The sequence below is a fragment of the Papaver somniferum genome, chromosome 9 (genome assembly GCF_003573695.1).
Source record: "Papaver somniferum cultivar HN1 chromosome 9, ASM357369v1, whole genome shotgun sequence".
NCBI classification, from domain to species: Eukaryota; Viridiplantae; Streptophyta; class Magnoliopsida; order Ranunculales; family Papaveraceae; genus Papaver; species Papaver somniferum.
In genome coordinates this window covers 150032444-150052561 of record NC_039366.1, presented here as the reverse complement: position 1 = coordinate 150052561, position 20118 = coordinate 150032444, and the positions used below count along the sequence as shown (strand labels likewise).

At 36.8% G+C, this 20118-nt stretch overlaps 1 long non-coding RNA gene and 1 pseudogene across 1 annotated transcript; one reads left to right on the top strand and one right to left on the bottom strand.

Moving 5' to 3' along the window:
- The first annotated feature begins 6371 nt into the window (after positions 1-6371).
- On the top strand, positions 6372-10611 carry LOC113313900 (annotated as a pseudogene).
- A 204-nt stretch (positions 10612-10815) lies between these two features.
- LOC113313902 lies at positions 10816-11617 on the bottom strand. Its single transcript, XR_003342118.1, has 3 exons — positions 11477-11617; positions 11341-11361; positions 10816-11226 (listed from the first exon to the last, which is right to left on the bottom strand). It is a non-coding gene; the product is annotated as an uncharacterized LOC113313902 (long non-coding RNA).
- Between the last annotated feature and the right edge of the window lie 8501 nt (positions 11618-20118).

Below are 20118 nucleotides of genomic sequence, written 5' to 3'. Positions count from 1 at the left end.
AACACGTACAATAATGTTTATCTTTTATTGTTCAAAGCTATTCCTTAATAGATACAGGAAGAAAATCCCAGGATCGAAATATAAATAAGTTAAGAATCTTGTAATTAAGGTTGCTAATTTTATTTTAGGAAAATGAGAATTAGTAATGTGCATTTACTAGTTGAGATTTTCCAAAGAGATTTTCGGTCATTATTTTGGACAAAGCACTTCCAGGAATTATGAAAGCCGAATTTGGAACATATAGAATATCTTTGAGAATATTTTGGGTTTTGGAAATTCCTTGGTGTCCAAACTTCCTTGTCTATAAATACTTGAAGTTTTCATTTCTAGCAAACTAATCCTTCGTGACAGCAAACTTCCTCGGTTGTGTTGTTACTGGTGTAGCCGCCTATTCGGAGAGGAGAGTAACCTAATTAGGCGAAATCTCTTAGGGACGCTCAGTTTAAAGTATTCTTTGGGATTGAGAAGCTCTACGAGTACCGTTGGTGGGAAACTAGATAATTGCGGTTTATCTTGTGTTTTCGATTGATTTGATTGACTAACGGTGGTTGAAATTTGATTGCACCTAGTTTGTTTATGCTTGAGAATATTCTCTTCTGATATCAGATTCACTCAAACTAGATCGAAGTTTCGACAGGGATCTTTAGACTGTTGTTAGTGCTAAAGACGATCTTGTGATAATACATTGTTAACAGACTCCGTTCTGTGCGTGATTGATCACAAGAGATTCAAGTTGTTGTGTGCATGTGTTTATTGAAGATCTAAGAAGATTTGAAGACAAAGAATATATTGAAGATTTCTGATTTGGGGTTCATAATCTTTGGTGTGCACAATACTTATTTCGGTATAAGAGGATCCAACTATAATCAGTTTATCCTTGTGGTAGATTGGATTGATTAGTTGTATAGATCGACATCACTACAATTCTTTTTGATTAAAAGTATTGATTGCAAAATCTTAACAATTACCTTTGGTGATTGAACATAAAATAGATCTAAGAACCCGACGAAGGAGTTTATGTTAAGATAAACAGAAGGGTCTTTGTCCGACTCACATCACGTGGTTGAATAGAGTTGATACCAAACAGATTTGTTGTTCCTTTACTGTTTGGAATACGAACAAAAGGAATTGTTCCAAGTACGTGACTTATTCATAATTTGGACGCGTGGGAATACAAACGAAACTAAGTGAACTATAGGTTTAGTTGCTTGGTCTCAACTATACGAAGTTGGGTCTAATTTTGTGTAGAGGCTTAATCCTAAGAGTATTCAATTCTGGACAAGGTCCCGGGATTTTTATGCATTTTCGGTTTCCTCGTTAACAAAATCTTGTTATGTCATTTACTTTATATTTCTGCATTATAATTATTTTATCATAATTAAAATAAATTACACAAACGTTAATTCCTATTTACTTGATAAGCAATCCTATTGTGTTTTGGTTAAGTCCGAACCTTTTTATCAAGTAAAATACTTCGTTGTTGTATTGTCTCGATCTCGTATCCATAGACGATCACACGAAGTGTGAACCGATTAGTTGCATTGTCTCGACTCAGTCTATAGACAATCATTTTCGTAGAAAGGACTTATAGGTAGGAAAAGTTTTAGCTTGAGGTATATTTGGGTACCCTCGCCTTTTCACCTATTTTTTCTTATTGGTCGCCCCTAATTCTTTTGGGTCCGCCCTAAAAATGCCAGGATAAAAATAGAAAGAAATTCCCGTAACTTCGTGAGGAGGAGAAAAAGAAGATTTCTCGGGATTTTGATTACCTGTTACGTATAAATAGGATGTATGGAGTCTTACAAAGGTCTGTCGAGAGTTTGGGGTCGATACAGAGGCTTAGGGAGGCTGCAGAGGCGGAGAAATCAGGGTTGCAGGAAAGTACCCTGCTGCTGCTAAATAAGAAGGATACGAAGAACATTGACGCAAACAGACAATCGCAGATTCTGCTACAATATAAAACTATCGTTCTTTATACAGTCTTATTCCTTTGTAACGGTGACTTCTGTAACGACCAACAAGTGTTGCAGATTCGCTGTATTGCTATTTCTTCAATAAAAACACCTTTTGAGCTATGAATTATTATTTTGGGTGTGTTTTGAGCATGAGGAGCTAAACCTCTTTGCTGAGGCGATGGAGGAAGCTGTTTTCCCAATATTTGTGTGGTAATTTTTATAATTAATTATTGCAATTCTTTATGATTAATTTCCTTGATGAGAAAACTGATTTATTGATTTTTGTTAAACAATTGTGATTTCTTTTGATAGAGCATGCTTGCCTAGGGTTTTTATGTTCTATACTTTTGATAAACAAGTGCTATTTCTAAAAATCTAATTATTGCAATATATTAGAATCACTTGAATGTATGAGTTACATGATTATTATTAATTGAATCACATGAAAATTGGAAAATAGTGGAATCCTAAGTATCAGTTTCTCTACAATCTTGAAAACAATTTTAATTCAATTTGTTGTTTTAGGATTAGAACTTAAATCTAGAATCGAACTTTCACAAGCCTTTAACGAACTTTTTTCTACAACTATAAAAAATCTCATCACCTTACCGCCTTCAGGATTGCTCATCTCAATCTCGCCTATCTCCAGCTTCCTCTGGAACATTCTTTGGAGGTTGTAGCAGTCAACCGTGGGGTTTTGTATCCTTCGATGGTAGTGATAGTACCTAGCGTCATTCTTGTCAACGGTGCTGGGGTCCATTCTTGTCGGGGGAAGTTGGGTTTCTTTATTCGCTACCCATTGTTCCAAGAGACCCACGATCTGCTCTTTGCTGCAAGGTAACAGTGGAGGGAGCGCTTGTGGATGGTTCTTGTATGATTGGTTCGCCTGTGTGCCCCAGATTTCTTGGTTACTGTTCGCGCGGGTATTCCTGGGCACGGTCGATACGGTTCTGACTGTATTGTGCCAGGCGTAGTCTGAGTTGTGTTCCTCTACACAGCCGGAGATTCTTGCCGCCGCCTCTTCTAGCTCCACGAATGTTGGAAAACGGAAGTTGACAAGGCTTTTCTTGAAGGACGGTGTCATTCGGCGTACGCAGATTTCCACCAGCGCTTCTTCCTTGATGTCTTCATAGCAGTCTAATGTGAAGAGGCGAAACCTGGCGATGGACTTTCCTATTTCTTCTCCTAGACGCTGATTACACTTACTCAAGTCTATAGTCGTCACTTTTATTTTTGCTGAATAAAACTTTCAAAGGAAAAGGGTGGACATAACCGAGCATGAGCTAATGCTTCCTGGTTTTAGGTTGTTATACCAAGTAAATATTGTATCGGTTAGTGACTTCGGGAACTCCCTCAGGCAAAACTTCACATTAGTCGTATGGTCATTCATGGTGGAAAGGAATCGGCTAAGGTGTTTCCGCGCATTCCCTTGCCCGTTGAATACCTTGAATTCTGGTGAAGTATAATCCTTTGGGTATTGGTATCTGTGATTTCGGAGGAGTATGGGCTAGCCATGAAATCGTAATTATCTTGTTTTACTACTTTATAGTTCGTTTCTAGGTACTTGGCCATCGCCTCCTGCATCATAGCTATAGGTTCCTCTTCCTTTTCTTCCGCGTTCTCAGTTGCTCCTCTGGTGTTCAGTTCACCGCTGGCTGCTTTCAGCAGTTTCCTCAGCTCTTATTTTCTGCGGATGTTGTCCCCTAGCTATTTATGCATTTCCTTTAAAGACAGCTGTGAGGACGACATGTTCTCGACTTCGTGCTATTTGTTCTTCTCCGGCGGGGCGTTTGGTTTTCTCACCTGTGTGATCGGGTCCGACACTATCCCTACTCTCTAGCCCTCTGGGTTGAGCGGTGGGTTATTGATTGATTCTCTACCGCGCCTGAACTAGCGCCTCCGAGATATGTCATGGTGAGCTAGGCACGAGCCTCTGGGTGTGGTCGCCAAATGTTGAGGGGTGATTTTAGTTTTGGTTTTACCCGTCCTAGTCACACCAAATGACCTCAGTTTACTAGGAATGGTAAGAGAGAGAGAGTTGCTTTTCCATTGTACCTTGTCCTCCCTTATATAGATTTTCCAAAAGTCCCTCCTTTTATGACATCATGAGACATGTCCTAAACCTCCTTAATTACTTCTAATGCAATTCCTTAAACCTCCTCCTTATTTATTAATTCTTTCCTTGTCCTTCTTATCTCATGAGTATTTTCTTGTTGGACTTGGGCTTAGTCCCCATATCTCATACTAGGCTTACCTCCCCTTTTAGGGGCACTCCAAACCCGTTAAGGGGTATTGTTTTTCATGCATCAACAACCTTGATTTATCATAAGATGGAACAAAACTTCATAGGCATTTCTGTGGGAGATAGATTTATTTATTAACATAAACTTATATGTGAGAGACAAATTTGTTTATAAGTCTTCGACTTTGGGTCTTAGCAACTCTTAGTTGTGGGTGAGATCAGTTAAGGGAATCAAGTGCACAGAATCGGGAGTGGTTCTAGAGGCGTAAGGAACGCTATTGTACCTTAATCGGTGTGAGACTTGGCTAGGGATCAACTACATTCCAGTCCGAAGTTAACTTGTAGTAGACTAGTGTCTGTAGTGGCTTAATACAGTATGGTATTCAAATCTGGACTAGGTCCTGGGGTTTTTCTGCATTTGCGGTTTCCTCGTTAACAAAATTTCTGGTGTCTTTGTTATTTATTTTCCGCATTATATTTGTGTATATAATTGAAATATCACAGGTTGTGTGTAGTTCAATCAATTGGTAAATCCGACCTCTGTTTGTTGGATATAAATTGATTGACACTTGGGCATTGGTCTTTGGTACCGTCTAAGTATTTCTCACATCAATCAGACTCATAGATTTCTATATGTTTGATTTGCTGACTTATTTGAGAAGATATAACTCTTTGATATCTTTCTTGGTTGAGCTCGCTTTATAAGCTGGTGCTCTCGGAATAATATTGGAGTTAGTCCATACAGATTGCCGAATGAATTATTGGGTGTGGTTGTTGTACCCCCGCTTTTTCAGGATGATTAAAGTTGAATGACAAATCGATTCGTTATGGTTATGTTATTTAGTTTGTTGTTTATTTTGTGTTATTACGCTTATCTAAACTAAACATGTGGATGTCTTCACATTTGCACCATCAATATCATAACTAATTTAAAATTTTCTTGGACTAAACATTGCACCATCAATATCATAAATAAAAACATACTGCATTGGATTAAATAACCACATCATACGTGAGAATAAAAGAAATACATTAGATTAAAACAACTACTACATAACATCAATTCTCGTCGGGTGGTGGAATTCCTAGGGCGATGTAGGGATCGTATCTGTTGGGCACCCTAAGAATGTTGAAACAAGCTTGGAAGTTGAAAGGACGTCTGCCGTGAGATACTGCCCACATCGCTAGTGTTCTGGGTTCCACTTCATGTACAGCTTCACCGTTGGCTTTATTTTTGTGATTCTCCACTAGTACAACGACGAATTCCGAAACATGACGACCAATTAAACTAAAACGATGTGACAATACGTGAGAATCACGCCCATTAGTGTTCCCCGTTTCAGCGGCGTACATTATATAAACTTTCTTCCAGAAACACAACGTCGATTCGGCTACATTCCTATCGACAACATCTTGTGTGTGAAAAATAAAGGCTCTACAAATAGCTAAATCCTCTTGTTAAGTGAATCTAGTACCACGAACTCTGGGAGGCATTTTTGTAGATGATTTGAGAGTGAAGAATGTGTAAAATGTGTGCATTTGGAGTTGAAATGAGGAGTATTTATAGAACTCAAAATTATAACCATTGGATCACAAGAGTTTTCATCCGTCCAGATTTAGCCGTTGGTGGTTTTGGGAAAAACGCAAGAGGGTTCACCAGAGACATTGGCGTGTGATGGACAAACTGGCGACTTTGAGACACACACTAGCGTCTCTGGCAAAACCGTCAGCGAGTGCCTCAACCGCCCGACGTTCCATCAAGCCCGCACCTGTTTTTCCATCTCACACGACAAACCAACAAATTTATTGGTTTGTCCATCCGTTTTTCATGTTTGATGAGTCCATAGTGAGATTAAAATTTGATTTGTTTATTCCATAAGAAGTGCTCTTAGATACCAAACACGCCAAAAATTTACATGATTCTCGATATTTATAATCCCATGGAATTATATATCCCTTGAAATGTGATTTCTCTAACCGAACACACCATAAAAGAAAAGACGATTCATGTTTAAAAGAAAAAGAAAAAAAAGACGACATGCATGGGGAACCGCGCCTCCAGTTCAAAAACTCAAATTTTTTACACATTAAATAACAACGGCTCTTAAAAGACATCTGCCCCACCCATTTCAACGTTCAAAAATCACAAAATTGAAAAACCCTTTTCATCTTCATCTTCACCTTCTTCATTCTTCTTGTCAGACCTAACAACCCAACTAAAAATCTCCGATCCCTCTCTTAATTTCCCCTCTCTGATTTACCGAATTTCATTTCTGTATGGCTACTACTCTAACAGATAAACAACCAGGAGTCAGAGTGATTGTTAGGGAACGTCCTTTTCTCGATTCAGAAAAGGATTCAAGCTCAAACCCTAGATCCTGCGTTTCCTCAGAATATCTATCCACTAACGAAGTTTCAGTACTACTCAAAGATCTACAAACCAGGTTAGTAAACTTTTCATTTCCCCCCTTTTTAACTTTTCAAATTGTTCGGAATTTTTTTAGGGTTTTGATCGAGACATCTGATAGTTGATAAATATGTTTTCCCCTAATTTCAGTCGAAAAGAGTGTTACAAGGTAGATTCCTTCTACGGGCAGCAAGATGAAAATGTTTCTCAGATTTTCAGCGAAGAAATTAGTCCTTTGCTTCAATCGATCTTCTAGGCTCTAATGCTACGGTTTTCGCTTATGGTGCAACGGGTAGTGGAAAAACCTTCACTATGCAGGTATTTTTTTCTCTCTAGCTCTTTCTCTTTCTGAGTCTGCTATTGTGGTTTGTCTGAAATTAGGGTTTATGAAATTGTAGGGAACTGATGAACTGCCAGGTCTGATGACACTATCAATGTGAGTGTTTTATCCTTGTGTGAGATATCTGGGTGTTCTGCAGAGATTTCATACTATGAAGTTTATATGGATAGATGTTATGATTTGTTAGAACTTAGAACCAAAGACCAAGGAAATTTCTGTGTTGGATGATAAAGATGGGAAAGTTCAACTTAGGGGACTTTCTACTGTTCCTATAAGGTCAATGGTTGAGTTCCATGAGGTTCTTTCATCTGGGATTCAGAGGAGGAAAGTTGCTCATACAGGACTTAATGATGTTTCGAGTAGAAGTCATGGTGTTCTTGTTATTGTAGTTACTAAAACATGTACAAATGGCGATGATTCTACTTCTGTCACTACCGGAAAGCTGAATCTTATAGACTTGGCAGGTTCGTTGAAACATATTCATCATAGACTCAATTGTTTTTAGAATCATTGAAACATATTCATCATATTCTGTACAAATGTGTTTTGTAATTGGTATCAGGAAATGAAGATAATAGAAGGAGTTGCAATGACGGGATTCGTATTCAAGAAAGTGCAAAAATCAGTCAATCCCTGTTTGCGTTGTCGAATGTGATTTATGCTCTCAATAATAACAAACCTCGAGTGCCTTATCGAGAAAGCAAATTGACTCGGATATTGCAGGATTCTCTTGGAGGAACAAGTCGGTCTTTAATGGTTGCTTGTGTGGTGAGGAATTGAGATATTTTCTTCCTTCTTTACTGTTTTTTTACTGGTTATACAATCTCATAATTGCCTTGAATTACCATGCTGTTCTTATATTTCTCCACAGAATCCAGGAGAGTACCAAGAATCTGTTTACACTGTCAGCTTGGCTGCTCGTTCCCGCCAGTTTTGTAACTATGCTTCTGCAGTACAAAACCCAGAGACTCCGAAGGTGAAAGTTGACATGGAAGAAAAGCTTCGTGCTTGGCTTGACTCTAAAGGGAAGACAAAGAGTACAAAGAGAATTGGAGGTCTTGCTTCTCCATGTGCGAGCAAAACTCCCATTCCCATGACCTCTGTGAAGAAACGAAACTTATTTCAAAATTCTGGGAAAGCAGCTTGTGCTACTTATGGTAGAAGTATATCAAAGCCTAAAGAGAGGTAAAGACTTTGTTACTTGAAACGTGTTTCTAGAATCATCTAGCTAGCATTTTACGTTCCATCACTAAATTTCTTGTGAAATGCCTGTGCTTGTAGACGGATGCTCAATTTCGAAGCTACAACTGTCTCTTCGGTGAATGTAAGTATTATAAGTGAGAGAAGCATCTCATGAAGTATTATAAACAATTTGCATTCTTGTCCTTCAATTTGGTAGTATATGGATTACTAAAAAGGCTGTTTTGATTTTTGTGTAGGCTGATGGATTAAAAATTTCTGGAAGTGAGAGCCAGATGGACCTTGTAGTTGATCGAAATTGTGTGGATTACCGCTTGAAATCAATTGATGTAAGTCATTTTCCATACATCTCTTTGAAAATATGATGATACACAATGTTTTATTTCTCATAAATGAAATCTTTGCTGCAGAAAACTACTAATGAGTTGGGGGAAGATGATAAGAAAATCGATATCTGTAATGGGTGTACAGATGTGTTAGAATCCCAAGCCTGTATAACTGGTACATACACTATTAGTTGGATTCTAGTTAACCAAAGAAGTTGTTTTCTTAAGAATTTGAGAGAGAATCTAATGTGTTCTATGTTTTGTGCAGATAAATTCTTGGAGGACAGTGTTAAAGCGTTGGAGGATCCAAATGAGAATGTTATGGTTGTCTCACTGGCGAACGTAAGTATTAGAAGTGAGAAATACCTTTCATGGGCCATTTCAGTTCTTTAGTTTGTTACCGTATAACTTACTACAAAGGTTGTATTTGTGCAGGGTAACGGCTCAAAAATTGCCGAGAGAGGAAGCCACAAGGACCTTGGAGAGAGTCTAAATAGTGTCGAGGATCACTTGGAATCATTCAATGTAAGCCATTTTCTTACATCTGTCCGAACAGATGATGAACAGACGTTGATACAGTATTTTTATTTCTTCTGAATGAACTTTTTACTGCAGAAAACTGGCACTAATGTGTGGGAGGAAGATGGCAAAGAAACTGATACCCATAATGGGTGTACAAATGTGTTGGAACCCCGAGCCTGTATAATTGGTACTTTATAATCGACTAGATTTGAGTTAATCAAAGAAGTTTGCCTAAGAATTTGCGAGCTTAAAATTGTGGATTCTGTGTGTGCAGGTAAATCCTTGGAGGAGAAAATGAGAAGGATTTCAGTCAATACATCTGAAACCCCGCTAAATAGTGAAAAGGTCCAAACAGTGACAGGCTCAGTGAGAAAAGCTCTTTCTCCTATCAATTCCAACGTACACATGAAACACTTGGAAGATCTCCCACCAAAAGTCCCGAGCTGTTTGTTCGTGGTTGAGCCAAGTACTCCCAGGGCACCTTCTGTTTTGAGCCACCATATTGATGAAACTACGGAGTCGTGCACTCCACTTGATAGATTTTGTGCTCGTAGTTCGAATTTGAAGGTGTATTTAATTACTTAGAACCTACCGAAGTTTCCTTTAGTCTCTCCCTTTTTTGTTGTACTGACAATTTATGAACTCTATATGCTGTACTGATACACAGACAACTCTTGTGGAGGAGTATATTTCTTTCTTGAATGCTGCTAGCAAGTAAGCTTCTTTTGTATGATTCAGATTTTGTTTCTGTCTCTATCACGAGCTTAATATTCATTAGTTTGCTGACTTAAGTTTCCATTTTTATTTTTCTTCTTTCATTGCAGAGAGCAGCTATTGGGACTTAAGGTACTTCTTAGGGACCCAAATCTGCAGAAGTTGAATATTAATATGTTAATTTGTGTTTCTCTAACACTTAGTTAGCTTCTAATCTTTTTATATTTCAGGGAATTGGACTGAAAAGAGCTGAGTACATCATTGAGCTCAGAGAAGCAAGTCCAATTAAATCGGTTAGAAATACATTGAATTAGCATCAGCCATGACATCTTGATTTTGGTTTTCTGTTTTTTTGCTAAACTGAAGTGAATCTACTTGGGTTTTCTTATGCAGCTGTCTGATTTGGAGAATATAGGGCTTTCTTCTAAGCAGGTATAGTCCACTAAAGCTCCTTCCAGGTCTATCTTTTTATTAAGGTCTAGAGTTGAAACAAGAAAAACAGTGACGAATTGAAAATATTTATGTGCAGGTAAATGACATTTTTAGAAGAACTGCTAGAGGTATATTTGACTAAACCGAGCAGCAGATAGGATGATTTGGAAGATTCGCAACCTTGGTTAATGCTTGTGAAGTTTATCACCTTCCTCGGTGAATCCTCATTTTTATTGTCGGGTATGTTCAAATTCAAACATTGGTTTTATCTGAATTTAATGGGAATGCTCAGGAGTCGGGAGTTGTTCTAGTACATGTTCAAATATCTCCTCATTTTTATTGTCGGGTATGTTCAAATTCAAACATTGGTTTTATCTGAATTTAATGGGAATGCTCAGGAGTCGGGAGTTGTTCTAGTACATGTTCAAATATCTCTACATTTAACTGCTTGTTACTCGGATTTTCTGACACAATGTTGGTGTGGGAGTCGAGAGTTGATTTTCTGTAAATCTGCTACAAAGCCTAGGCTGTTTCTCGAATTTGCTGTAAAAGTTAAGTTGTTATCAATTACTGAAAGCTGTTGTGTTAAGCAGGGAATGAAAAGATTGATAAAAATTAGGGAGACGGTAATAATATTATTATGAAATCCGCAGGAGTGAAACATCTCCCATTACCACTTTTACACAATACACAAACAATTTCTTTTTCCTGTTTTGCACATACAAACACTGTGTAGCTAGGAATATATAACAACACTTAAGCTCAAGTATTGCTAACGATAGCTACTTTATTTAACACCAAAGTACATACAAAACAGGAGTGAAACATCTCCCATTACCACTTTTACACAATACACAAACAATTTCTTTTTCCTGTTTTGCACATACAAACACTGTGTAGCTAGGAATATATAACAACACTTAAGCTCAAGTATTGCTAACGATAGCTACTTTATTTAACACCAAAGTACATACAAACCAACCATACCATAATAAAATGATGTCAGGGATCTTCATCATTTTCTTCATTAAAACTTGCAGTCGGTACATGAGCAGCTGTCTCCGCACTTGCATCCTCCCTCGAGGTTTCTACACCCATGCAAGAAGAATTATCATGTTAATTGACTTCTAGTGGAAATAGATAAAAGCACAGTTTACGAAAATCAAATTAGTTATAGAAGAAACTTGGGTTTGAGATCATACTCCTGAGCAGCGGACTTGCATCTGCAAGAAAAAGGAAAAGGGAAAAACCATATAAACATCAATCAGAATCTTCAATATATGCTGCGACCATGTCTATAACAAGCTAATAAGACTAGTAAAGAAAACAAGATCTTACCCACAGCCGCAGTTAGAGGCACAAGTAGAACCACATCCACAAGCCATTTTGATAAGTAGCTAAAAAGCTTAAGAAATTTGATTCTGGTGTAAGTGTTTTGAATTCAGATAATTCTGTGTTTGTATTTTCAAATGAAACCATGTAATCCTATTTATAGAGCAAATGAAGATGTAGTACTGACTGCTCACCGTACACGCGTCGAAATCCTCACCATTGAAATATATGTTTCAAGTAATACCTTCTCGATCAGTTTATTAATAGTGCAGCAGTATCTATCAAAGTCATGTATATTAATTAACGCCAATGTGTTATTTTTGCGTGAGAACTAAGCCATCGAGTAAAAAAGCCTCTATTTTCGGAAAAAAAATAAAAAAATTGAAATTCGAAATAGTTTATTTTTTATAATTATTTCAAAACAGTTAGTGTAAGTGTGTAACAATATATGTATGTTTATTTTATTCTTTTTGAAAAAAATATCTATGTTTATATGTTTTCTCTATACGAGAGGATCTTTTCATACTCTTATTTTCACACTATGTTGGGAGATATTTTTTTAATTAAAATCAAACTGTAACTCATCAAAGAACTTTGTGATTTCTATCTATCTCGCCCGTTGGAGTTAAAGTCTCAACAATCAGTAGCAAGATCAGGATACACGAATTATCAAGATAAAGATAGTCGGATCTGGCTTCATGAATCCCTAGGTGAAGTCTTTTTAGTCTCTAAACCTAAAAAGGTTTAAAGGAGACGACTCTAGTTTACAAGTAGGACACACAATAATAGTGTCAGGGATTCAAAGATCCCAATTGCTTAGGGTTCTCCTTATATAGACTTTTAAGATCAAGGTTGCTTTAGATTTGAAAAAGCGGGGGTCTAACAACCACACCCGATATTTCGTTTAGGCAATCTGTATGGACTAACTCCAATATAATTCTGAGAGCACCAACTAATAAAGCGAGCTCAATCAAGAAATATATCAAAGAGTTATATCTTTGTTTTTTAATGTAATCAGCAAATCAAACAGATAGAAGTCCGTGAGCCTGATTATTATAAGAAACAACTTGGACGGTATCAAAAACCAATATCCAAGAATCACTGAATTCAATCAACAACCAAAGGTTGGATTCACAATTGATTGAACTTACGCACAACCTGTGATATTTCAATTATATAAACAAATATAATGTGGAAAAGAAATAACACAAACACCAGAATTTTTATTAACGAGGAAACCACAAATACAGAAAAACTCCGGGACCTAGTCCAGATTTGAACCACCACACTGTATTAGCCACTACAGACACTAGCCTACTCCAAGTTAACTTCGGACTGGAATGTAGTTGAGGCCTAACCAATCTCACACTGATCAAGGTACAGTCGCGTTCCTTACGCCTCTGAATCCCAGCAGGACTCTGCGCATTTGACTCCCTTAGCTGATCTCACCCACAACTAAGAGTTGCTACGATCCAAAGTCGAAGACTTGATAAACCAATCTGTCTCACACAGAAAAGTCTATTGAATAGATAAATCTGTCTCCCACAGAAATACCTATGATTTTTGTTCCATCTTTTGATAAATCAAGGTGAACAGGAACCAATTGATACACCAGACTTATATTCCCGAAGAACAAACTAGTAATATCAATCACCTCACAATAATCTTAATCGTATGGTAGCGAAACAAGATATTGTGGAATCAAAAACGATGAGATGAAGATGTTTGTGACTACTTGTTATCTTGCCTATCGGGGGTTAAACCTCGAGAAAATCTTAAAGAAGATAGTACTCAATACGATAGAATACAGCAAGATCAGAACATGTAACTACAGAGGAAATAGTTGGGTCTGGCTTCACAATCCCAATGAAGTCTTCAAGTCGTTAACCTACAAGGTTTTGGAAAAAACCTAAGGTTAAAGGAGAATCGACTCTAGTCGCAACTAGTATCACACATGAGGTGTGGGGATTAGGTCTCCCAGTTGCTAGAGTTCTCCCTTATATAATCTTCAAATCAGGGTTTGCAATCAATGTTACCTTGGTAACAAAGCATTCAATATTCATTGTTATATGAAAACCGGATTAGACTCAAGCTAATATCTTTCAACCGTTAGATCAAACTTAGCTTGTTACACACAAATGAAAAGTGACTTCATTTAGATATGAGTAACTGTACCTAAACGTGTACACCTTGTTGTCTCAACAATAGTTAACCGAAGTTAAGCATATGAACACTTTCACATCAACCTTGTTCATCTTAACCATAACTAGTTCAAATGACTCAAATGAAACTAGTTCTAGAGTTGGTCAATTGTTTATATTCTCATATAAGTATACAAGACACAATTGAAGCAAAATTGATTTTGATTCACTCGAATCAACTCATGAACATTATAGCCACGGTTTGCAAAAGATTGCATTCCTTAATATATAAATGTATTAGTTCATGAAAAAACCTATTTTAGAACATAACCTACTCAAGTATGCAAATGGGTACGCATACCTAAGTGGCCGAACTTAGTTTGGGTTCTCCTGTATGAAAACGGGTATGCATACCTCCAAACCCAGTTGAATTTCCGGACATGAACTTTATGCCAGTACGCATATGGGTATGCATACTAAGTTCCCGGACTTTCATTAACCAACCAGTACGTATACGGGTATGCATATTATGGTTCCCGGACTTGGAATAACTTGCAACAATTAGCATACAAGTTCGCATACTGTGATATATTCAATCATGCTTAAATGTTCTAAACTCCCATATCAATCATTGAAACATTCTTAGAAGACGAACTATTAGCTTAATTTTCAAGTGATCGAATGATCAATACGAAACATTCCGAGTCTACATCAAATGACTGTCTCACACAAATCATGTAAGATGTTACCAGGCGATTTTCATATGATCATCTTTTGACTTTCGTCAAGAATATAAGATGAACTTGGTTAAAGCGAAATCTTGCCAACACATATTTCGAGAAATATGTAAGCGAGTTAAACTCAATTCGAAATATCAAATGTGTATAATCGAAGTCTATATAGCTATACGATTTTTGTCTCAAATAGGAGATAAAGTAGATAGACTTTTGAGTGATAGATGAGTTCAAGTCTCCACATACCTTTTGTTGATAATGTTCCACAAGCTCCCCTTAGTAGTTCTTCGTCTTCAATTGATGAATGACGTGAAGTCTAATGCTCAACTACACTTAGTATCCTAATTCAAGTCTTAGCTATAAGTAGACTAGAAATCAAAACTTATAATTTTGGAAACTAAACCTGACAACAAGCTTGAGATAGCAACGCTTGCGAGTTCGACCGAGCAGCGCTCTAACAAGATTTAAGCTAAGGTAGCTTTGGAATCAAGCTATCAATAATCATCGTAAGATGTAAAACTTGATTTGAGGTAACATAATAGAATATACACTATGGTTAGGATGAATCATAACCGAACCGTGTGTAGTATGGTAAAAACTGATTCTGGAGAAAAGAGTAAAAGTGAGTATGTCGATGAGAAACATGTCTAGACCCTAAATAAATGTACTGCACGGGAGTACTTTAGATTCGAGAGATCAATTTGTACAGTTCTGTCCTAAACCAAGAAATGGTCGTTCCAGTCTTGCTTCAGTCACAAAATAAAGGAGAAGGGTTGATCTTAGGGAGGAAAGCAGAGAACCTGTCGAGATCATAGAGATAGACTATGTAACTTGTGGTTGTTGACGACTTATCTCAGAAAAATGTAACTTGTTACAAAAGATGATAAGCTATAAGTTCTTTGTGTTCTCTGGATATTTATGTTGATTGCCTCTTCAATAGATTGAAAATCTACTTTATAGTAAGTCATAGTGAACACCCTGATCTCGTAAGAAGTGGAGGTTGTGGAGTAGTGAAGAAGTGGAGGTCGTGTGAAATTTACAAAACCGTTTCCCTATTGTGAAGGTAAGACTGGGCGATTTCCCTTCACTCGTTAACTGTCCCCTCTTCCGATCACTTTCTCATAGTGGGCGTGTTGCACACCGCATGCCGTAGGCCACCAGACCAACTCCCTGATGAACATCCCCCACTTGTGACATTGTTGATATCTCGAGTAAAATATAAAAGAAATCATCTTACATGACTAGCTTGTCTTGCATGACTAGGATGACCTGTATGACCAGGCCGACAAGCTGTGTTGTTTGAGATGTGATTACTCTAACATCTATCCTTGACTGAAAAGTGGTTATGGGAGGTGGATAAAACAACGTGATTGTATATTCACTAAAGATGTGGTGTTGAACGTACTTGTAGGACATGCGAGTTTCCACCAATCACATGTAAGTTGCGTTACATGTAGATAGTGGCAATTCGAGTCTCCCATGGCTTGCTAGGAGAAGCACCTAGAGTGGGGCTCTTCGACTGGTTGATATTAGGTTTGTGAACAAAACTGATACATGTAACGTATCATTATTAAGTTTTATTCAAAACCGATACATGTAATGTATCGTTAATAATAAAGAAATTTGAATCTTCCGCAAAACCTTTAAAGCTAATGTTTAAAAGATTTAACACGTGCGACTTACACAATCAATCTTAAATAATTTTAAGAAGCATGACAAGCCCTCTTTGGTCGACCATTGGTTGCTTCGCATGTGATCTATGGACAACGTGATAGGTCCATTGGGAAGAGGGCTGTCTGGTGGCAGTCATGGCACCTTATTAGTCGACAAAATTAAATCTACATCGATCAAATTAGCCAGTGAAGTCGAGTGGTCGAGATGAATCTACGACCATCACAGAAGACCTTTGACTTAATTAGGGTTTTTGAAGAAACTCGACTAGCCTACTTTGGATAGTTATTGGGAGCGGAGCATGTAGGCTACTAGTGATTTGGCCAGAATAATAGGTGAGCGACAGGTGGTCATTATGGCTCCTAATTGGCCGAGTGTAGGAGGAGCTAGGCTTGCCAATTTGACCGGACAAGTTGAGTGGTCGTGATCATTTTGCGATTGACTTGGATAGCCAAGATTCAATTTTAATTAAAACTAAACATCTCGACTACCCCACTTTGGCCGGCTATTGGGAGCGAAGCATGTAGGCTACGAGCGATATGATTGGTCTGTTTAAAAGAGTGACGTGAGGTGGCCAACATGGGGCATGCCTGACCGATAATGGGAGGCGCGAGACATATTAATTTGTCCGGACAAGTGGCGTGGCCAAGCCTCCTTTGTGATTGACATGGTCAGTCACGGTTTTCAATTTCTTTTAAAAATTAGGGTTTTACACCTACCTTCCTTATGATACTCTGATTCCTATTGGTCTCGACCAATAGGAATCGGGATATCGTGCATGCTCCAGCTTTAGGGAAAAAACAAAAATCAAATTTTGTGATTTGACACAAAATTAGGTCAAATAATGGAATTTTGCGTGTTAAGACAAAATTGAATACATTAACTAAATTTTGCGCACTAGCAAAAAATTATTAAAATTGCTACTCTTGCAAGTAACATGGTGGCTACGTGGTCTTGTTTGCGCAGCTAGCTGCGCTTTTGATCACGTACTTTTATGCATATCTTAATTCAGACACCTCAAGAAATTCATGCTACCCAGCTGAGAATGAACATGAACGTAATGTCAGTATTAAGAGTTCAGATGGCAACATAACATAAAATAAATACTCATCAGGCTCTATACTAGTGAGCAATTCATTTAGGAGCTTGAGTTTTCATCATAAAATATTAGAACACCTGGGATTATTGCAACATGCACCAATATTGTTCTAATAGTTTTATATATGTATACTACTGAATTACTCAGTGGATACGGTGAATACTGTTATATACATATATGCGCATGTTTATTGAGTTCAACCACGTGAAGCTTGCAAATACAACCTATATATATATATATATAAAGAGAGGCATAAACACTCCCAAGGTTTTCAGTATATCTCATAAATTCCTTACGAAATGCACACACATCAAAGCATAATATTTTGAATACTAGAGCAGTAATATCGATTTTACGGTTTTTGCCCTAAGCTAAAAACTACCATCAACACCGTGTACAATGGATTGTTCATTAAAGGTTAGAAGAAACTAGCCAGACCAACTATAAGCTTAACCATTTTCATATAACACTTTAAGACTTTAATCTTGAGTCACAACCATAGGTTATAATGTGATCAAATATGTCTAGATAGTGTTTTTAGAGAGTTGTTCAGATGTCGATTATCTCAAAGAAATAATTCTGATGCATCTGAAAATATTCGACAGTGTACGTACGTGTATATTATTCATGTTTGTGAGTATTTTTGTCATGGTACTCGTATCGGGTTTGTATACCCTTAAGACATAAATGGGTTCATGAGTCAACATATTTTTTCTGGTTTGGAAACTAGGTATGCGTACCATCATGGTTCAGGAGTCAACAGATCTTTTCCAATTTGCATATTAGGTATATATACCATCCTGGTCCACGAGTCAACAAACTTTTTAAGGTATGCGTATCAAAAGTCGTTGCCGAATTATATCTACGCCGGTACGTGTACTGGGTACATGTATTGCGGATCCGGACTTATAACAGTTATGCCAGTATGTGAACTGATATGCATATCGTCATGTATCCAGATTGACAGTAGTTCTATATCTCTCTAATAATCAATTTGAAACATTCTCGAATAACATCAATGACACATATCACTGTTCCAGACTATTTTCAAATGATTAAATCTTGAATCATAATTTATATCATAAACAATAAATTGTTCTTAGCCAAATTTATCAAGTATGAACGAATGTTCTTAAGCTTAGTCAACATATTTCAAGAATGATTAACAAGATAAACTTGACTCGAAATTTCTATTATGCATGTAGTGTCCTATTTAGTCGTGCGACATTGTCTCATAGATAGAAAGATAAAAACTTAAGCAATATGTGGTTCAGTCTTCACTTACCTTTGTTGATGAAGTTCTCCAAAAGCTTCGGTTGATCTTCGCCTTCAAGCGGTAGAACGCAGTGATGTCTGGTACTCAACTACACACTTATATCCTAATCTGAGACTTGACAAATGTAGACTAGAAATCAAGATATAGTTTTGATTAACTAAATTTGATAACAAGATTGAGATAACAACACTTGTGAGTTCGACCGAGCAATTATCTAACAATCTCCCTCTTTTTCAATTTTAGTGACAAAATTATCAATACATATGGATTAATAAATAAAGCTTCAAAAATCTAGAGTCCATCATGCTTGATTTCCTTGGTTCTCCAACTCCTTGAATTCTTCGTAACTTCAAGTTGCAATGATTTTGAACGTGTTCAACTCAACATCGTTGTTGTTGAAGATGTGTAGTGATAACAACTTTGAAAATAAATATTCTCAATCATTGTTATACAGAAACATAGTATTATTATCTTCTCCAAAGTTCAGTTTTATGACAAAATCGAAGTAATACTACAGTGATATGGTTCTCTCCTTTAGTCAATACTTACATCTTTTGCATAATAGGTGAAACCTATAGATGTTGATTCACTCCCCCTTACATAATGATCCGTAAACCATATGTATGTAGTGTGAAACTACTAATTAATTCTCCCCCTTTTTATCAATAAAAATTGGCAAAGATACGAAAACTATGGGATCATAATGAATTCAAACAAAAAATGCTTCAAGACTTAAAATAACACATATCAATTTTAAGTTAGATGATATCATAGTTTATAAACTACTTAGCGTCTCGTATAGGAGATTTAAGATACAAGCATCCCCTTTATATTCCATATCCACTCTCCCCGGAAAGATATAGCATTTAAGGAAAAGTTCAATAAAGAACTCTCCCCCATTTGATTCCATTCCCAGGAGAACAACATGAGTGACCTTACTTTAATAAAAAATAAGAATTTATCGGACATTAACAAATCACATGGATTTGTATCCTAAACATCGACATAAATTGATCTCAACGCCAGTTACGAATAAGGAGATAATTTTAATCGATATGACTCGACATAAGAAAATTTCACAAAGTTGATAATGCAGCAATTACACAAGAGTGTGAGCATGAGTAGATCAATACTGAGAAAAATTCTTACAAAGCTTGTTCTATTTTTAGTTCATAAGACTTAATAGATTTAACTTTTGATCATATATGAGATATCATTTCAATTCACAAAAAGTAAAGGATGCATATATCTCATAAGACTTTGCAATACATAAAACCAATAATGATTAAGTACTGCAAGTTCATCTTCCAAAAACTCTAGAACTTAAATAAATAAACCTAAAAGCATGCAAGATGAAAATCGTTGGAAATAGCTTGTGTACTCCCAATATTTGTTAGACCAAAAAAACTAGTTATACTTCTTGAACACAAGAATAAATTCCCACAAGAAGTTTCCTAATACATTGAAGAAAACAAAATAAGCTATATTTTTCCAGACTCTTTATTGGTATTAGGACCCTTGAATTTGTCATCAACTGTATCCACGAGCTCTTCAGAGAAAATATCCTCATTGAGATGATCACAAACATGAGATTTCATGAGAAAAATGTCAGCAGAAACCTTTTTCAACTCAGTGTGTAACATGATTGGACCTTTTAGTATTTCAACAAGTTCCAGCTTTGCTTCCTCAAATTGTTTAAGCAAATCATAAACAACATTAGCAGAGAT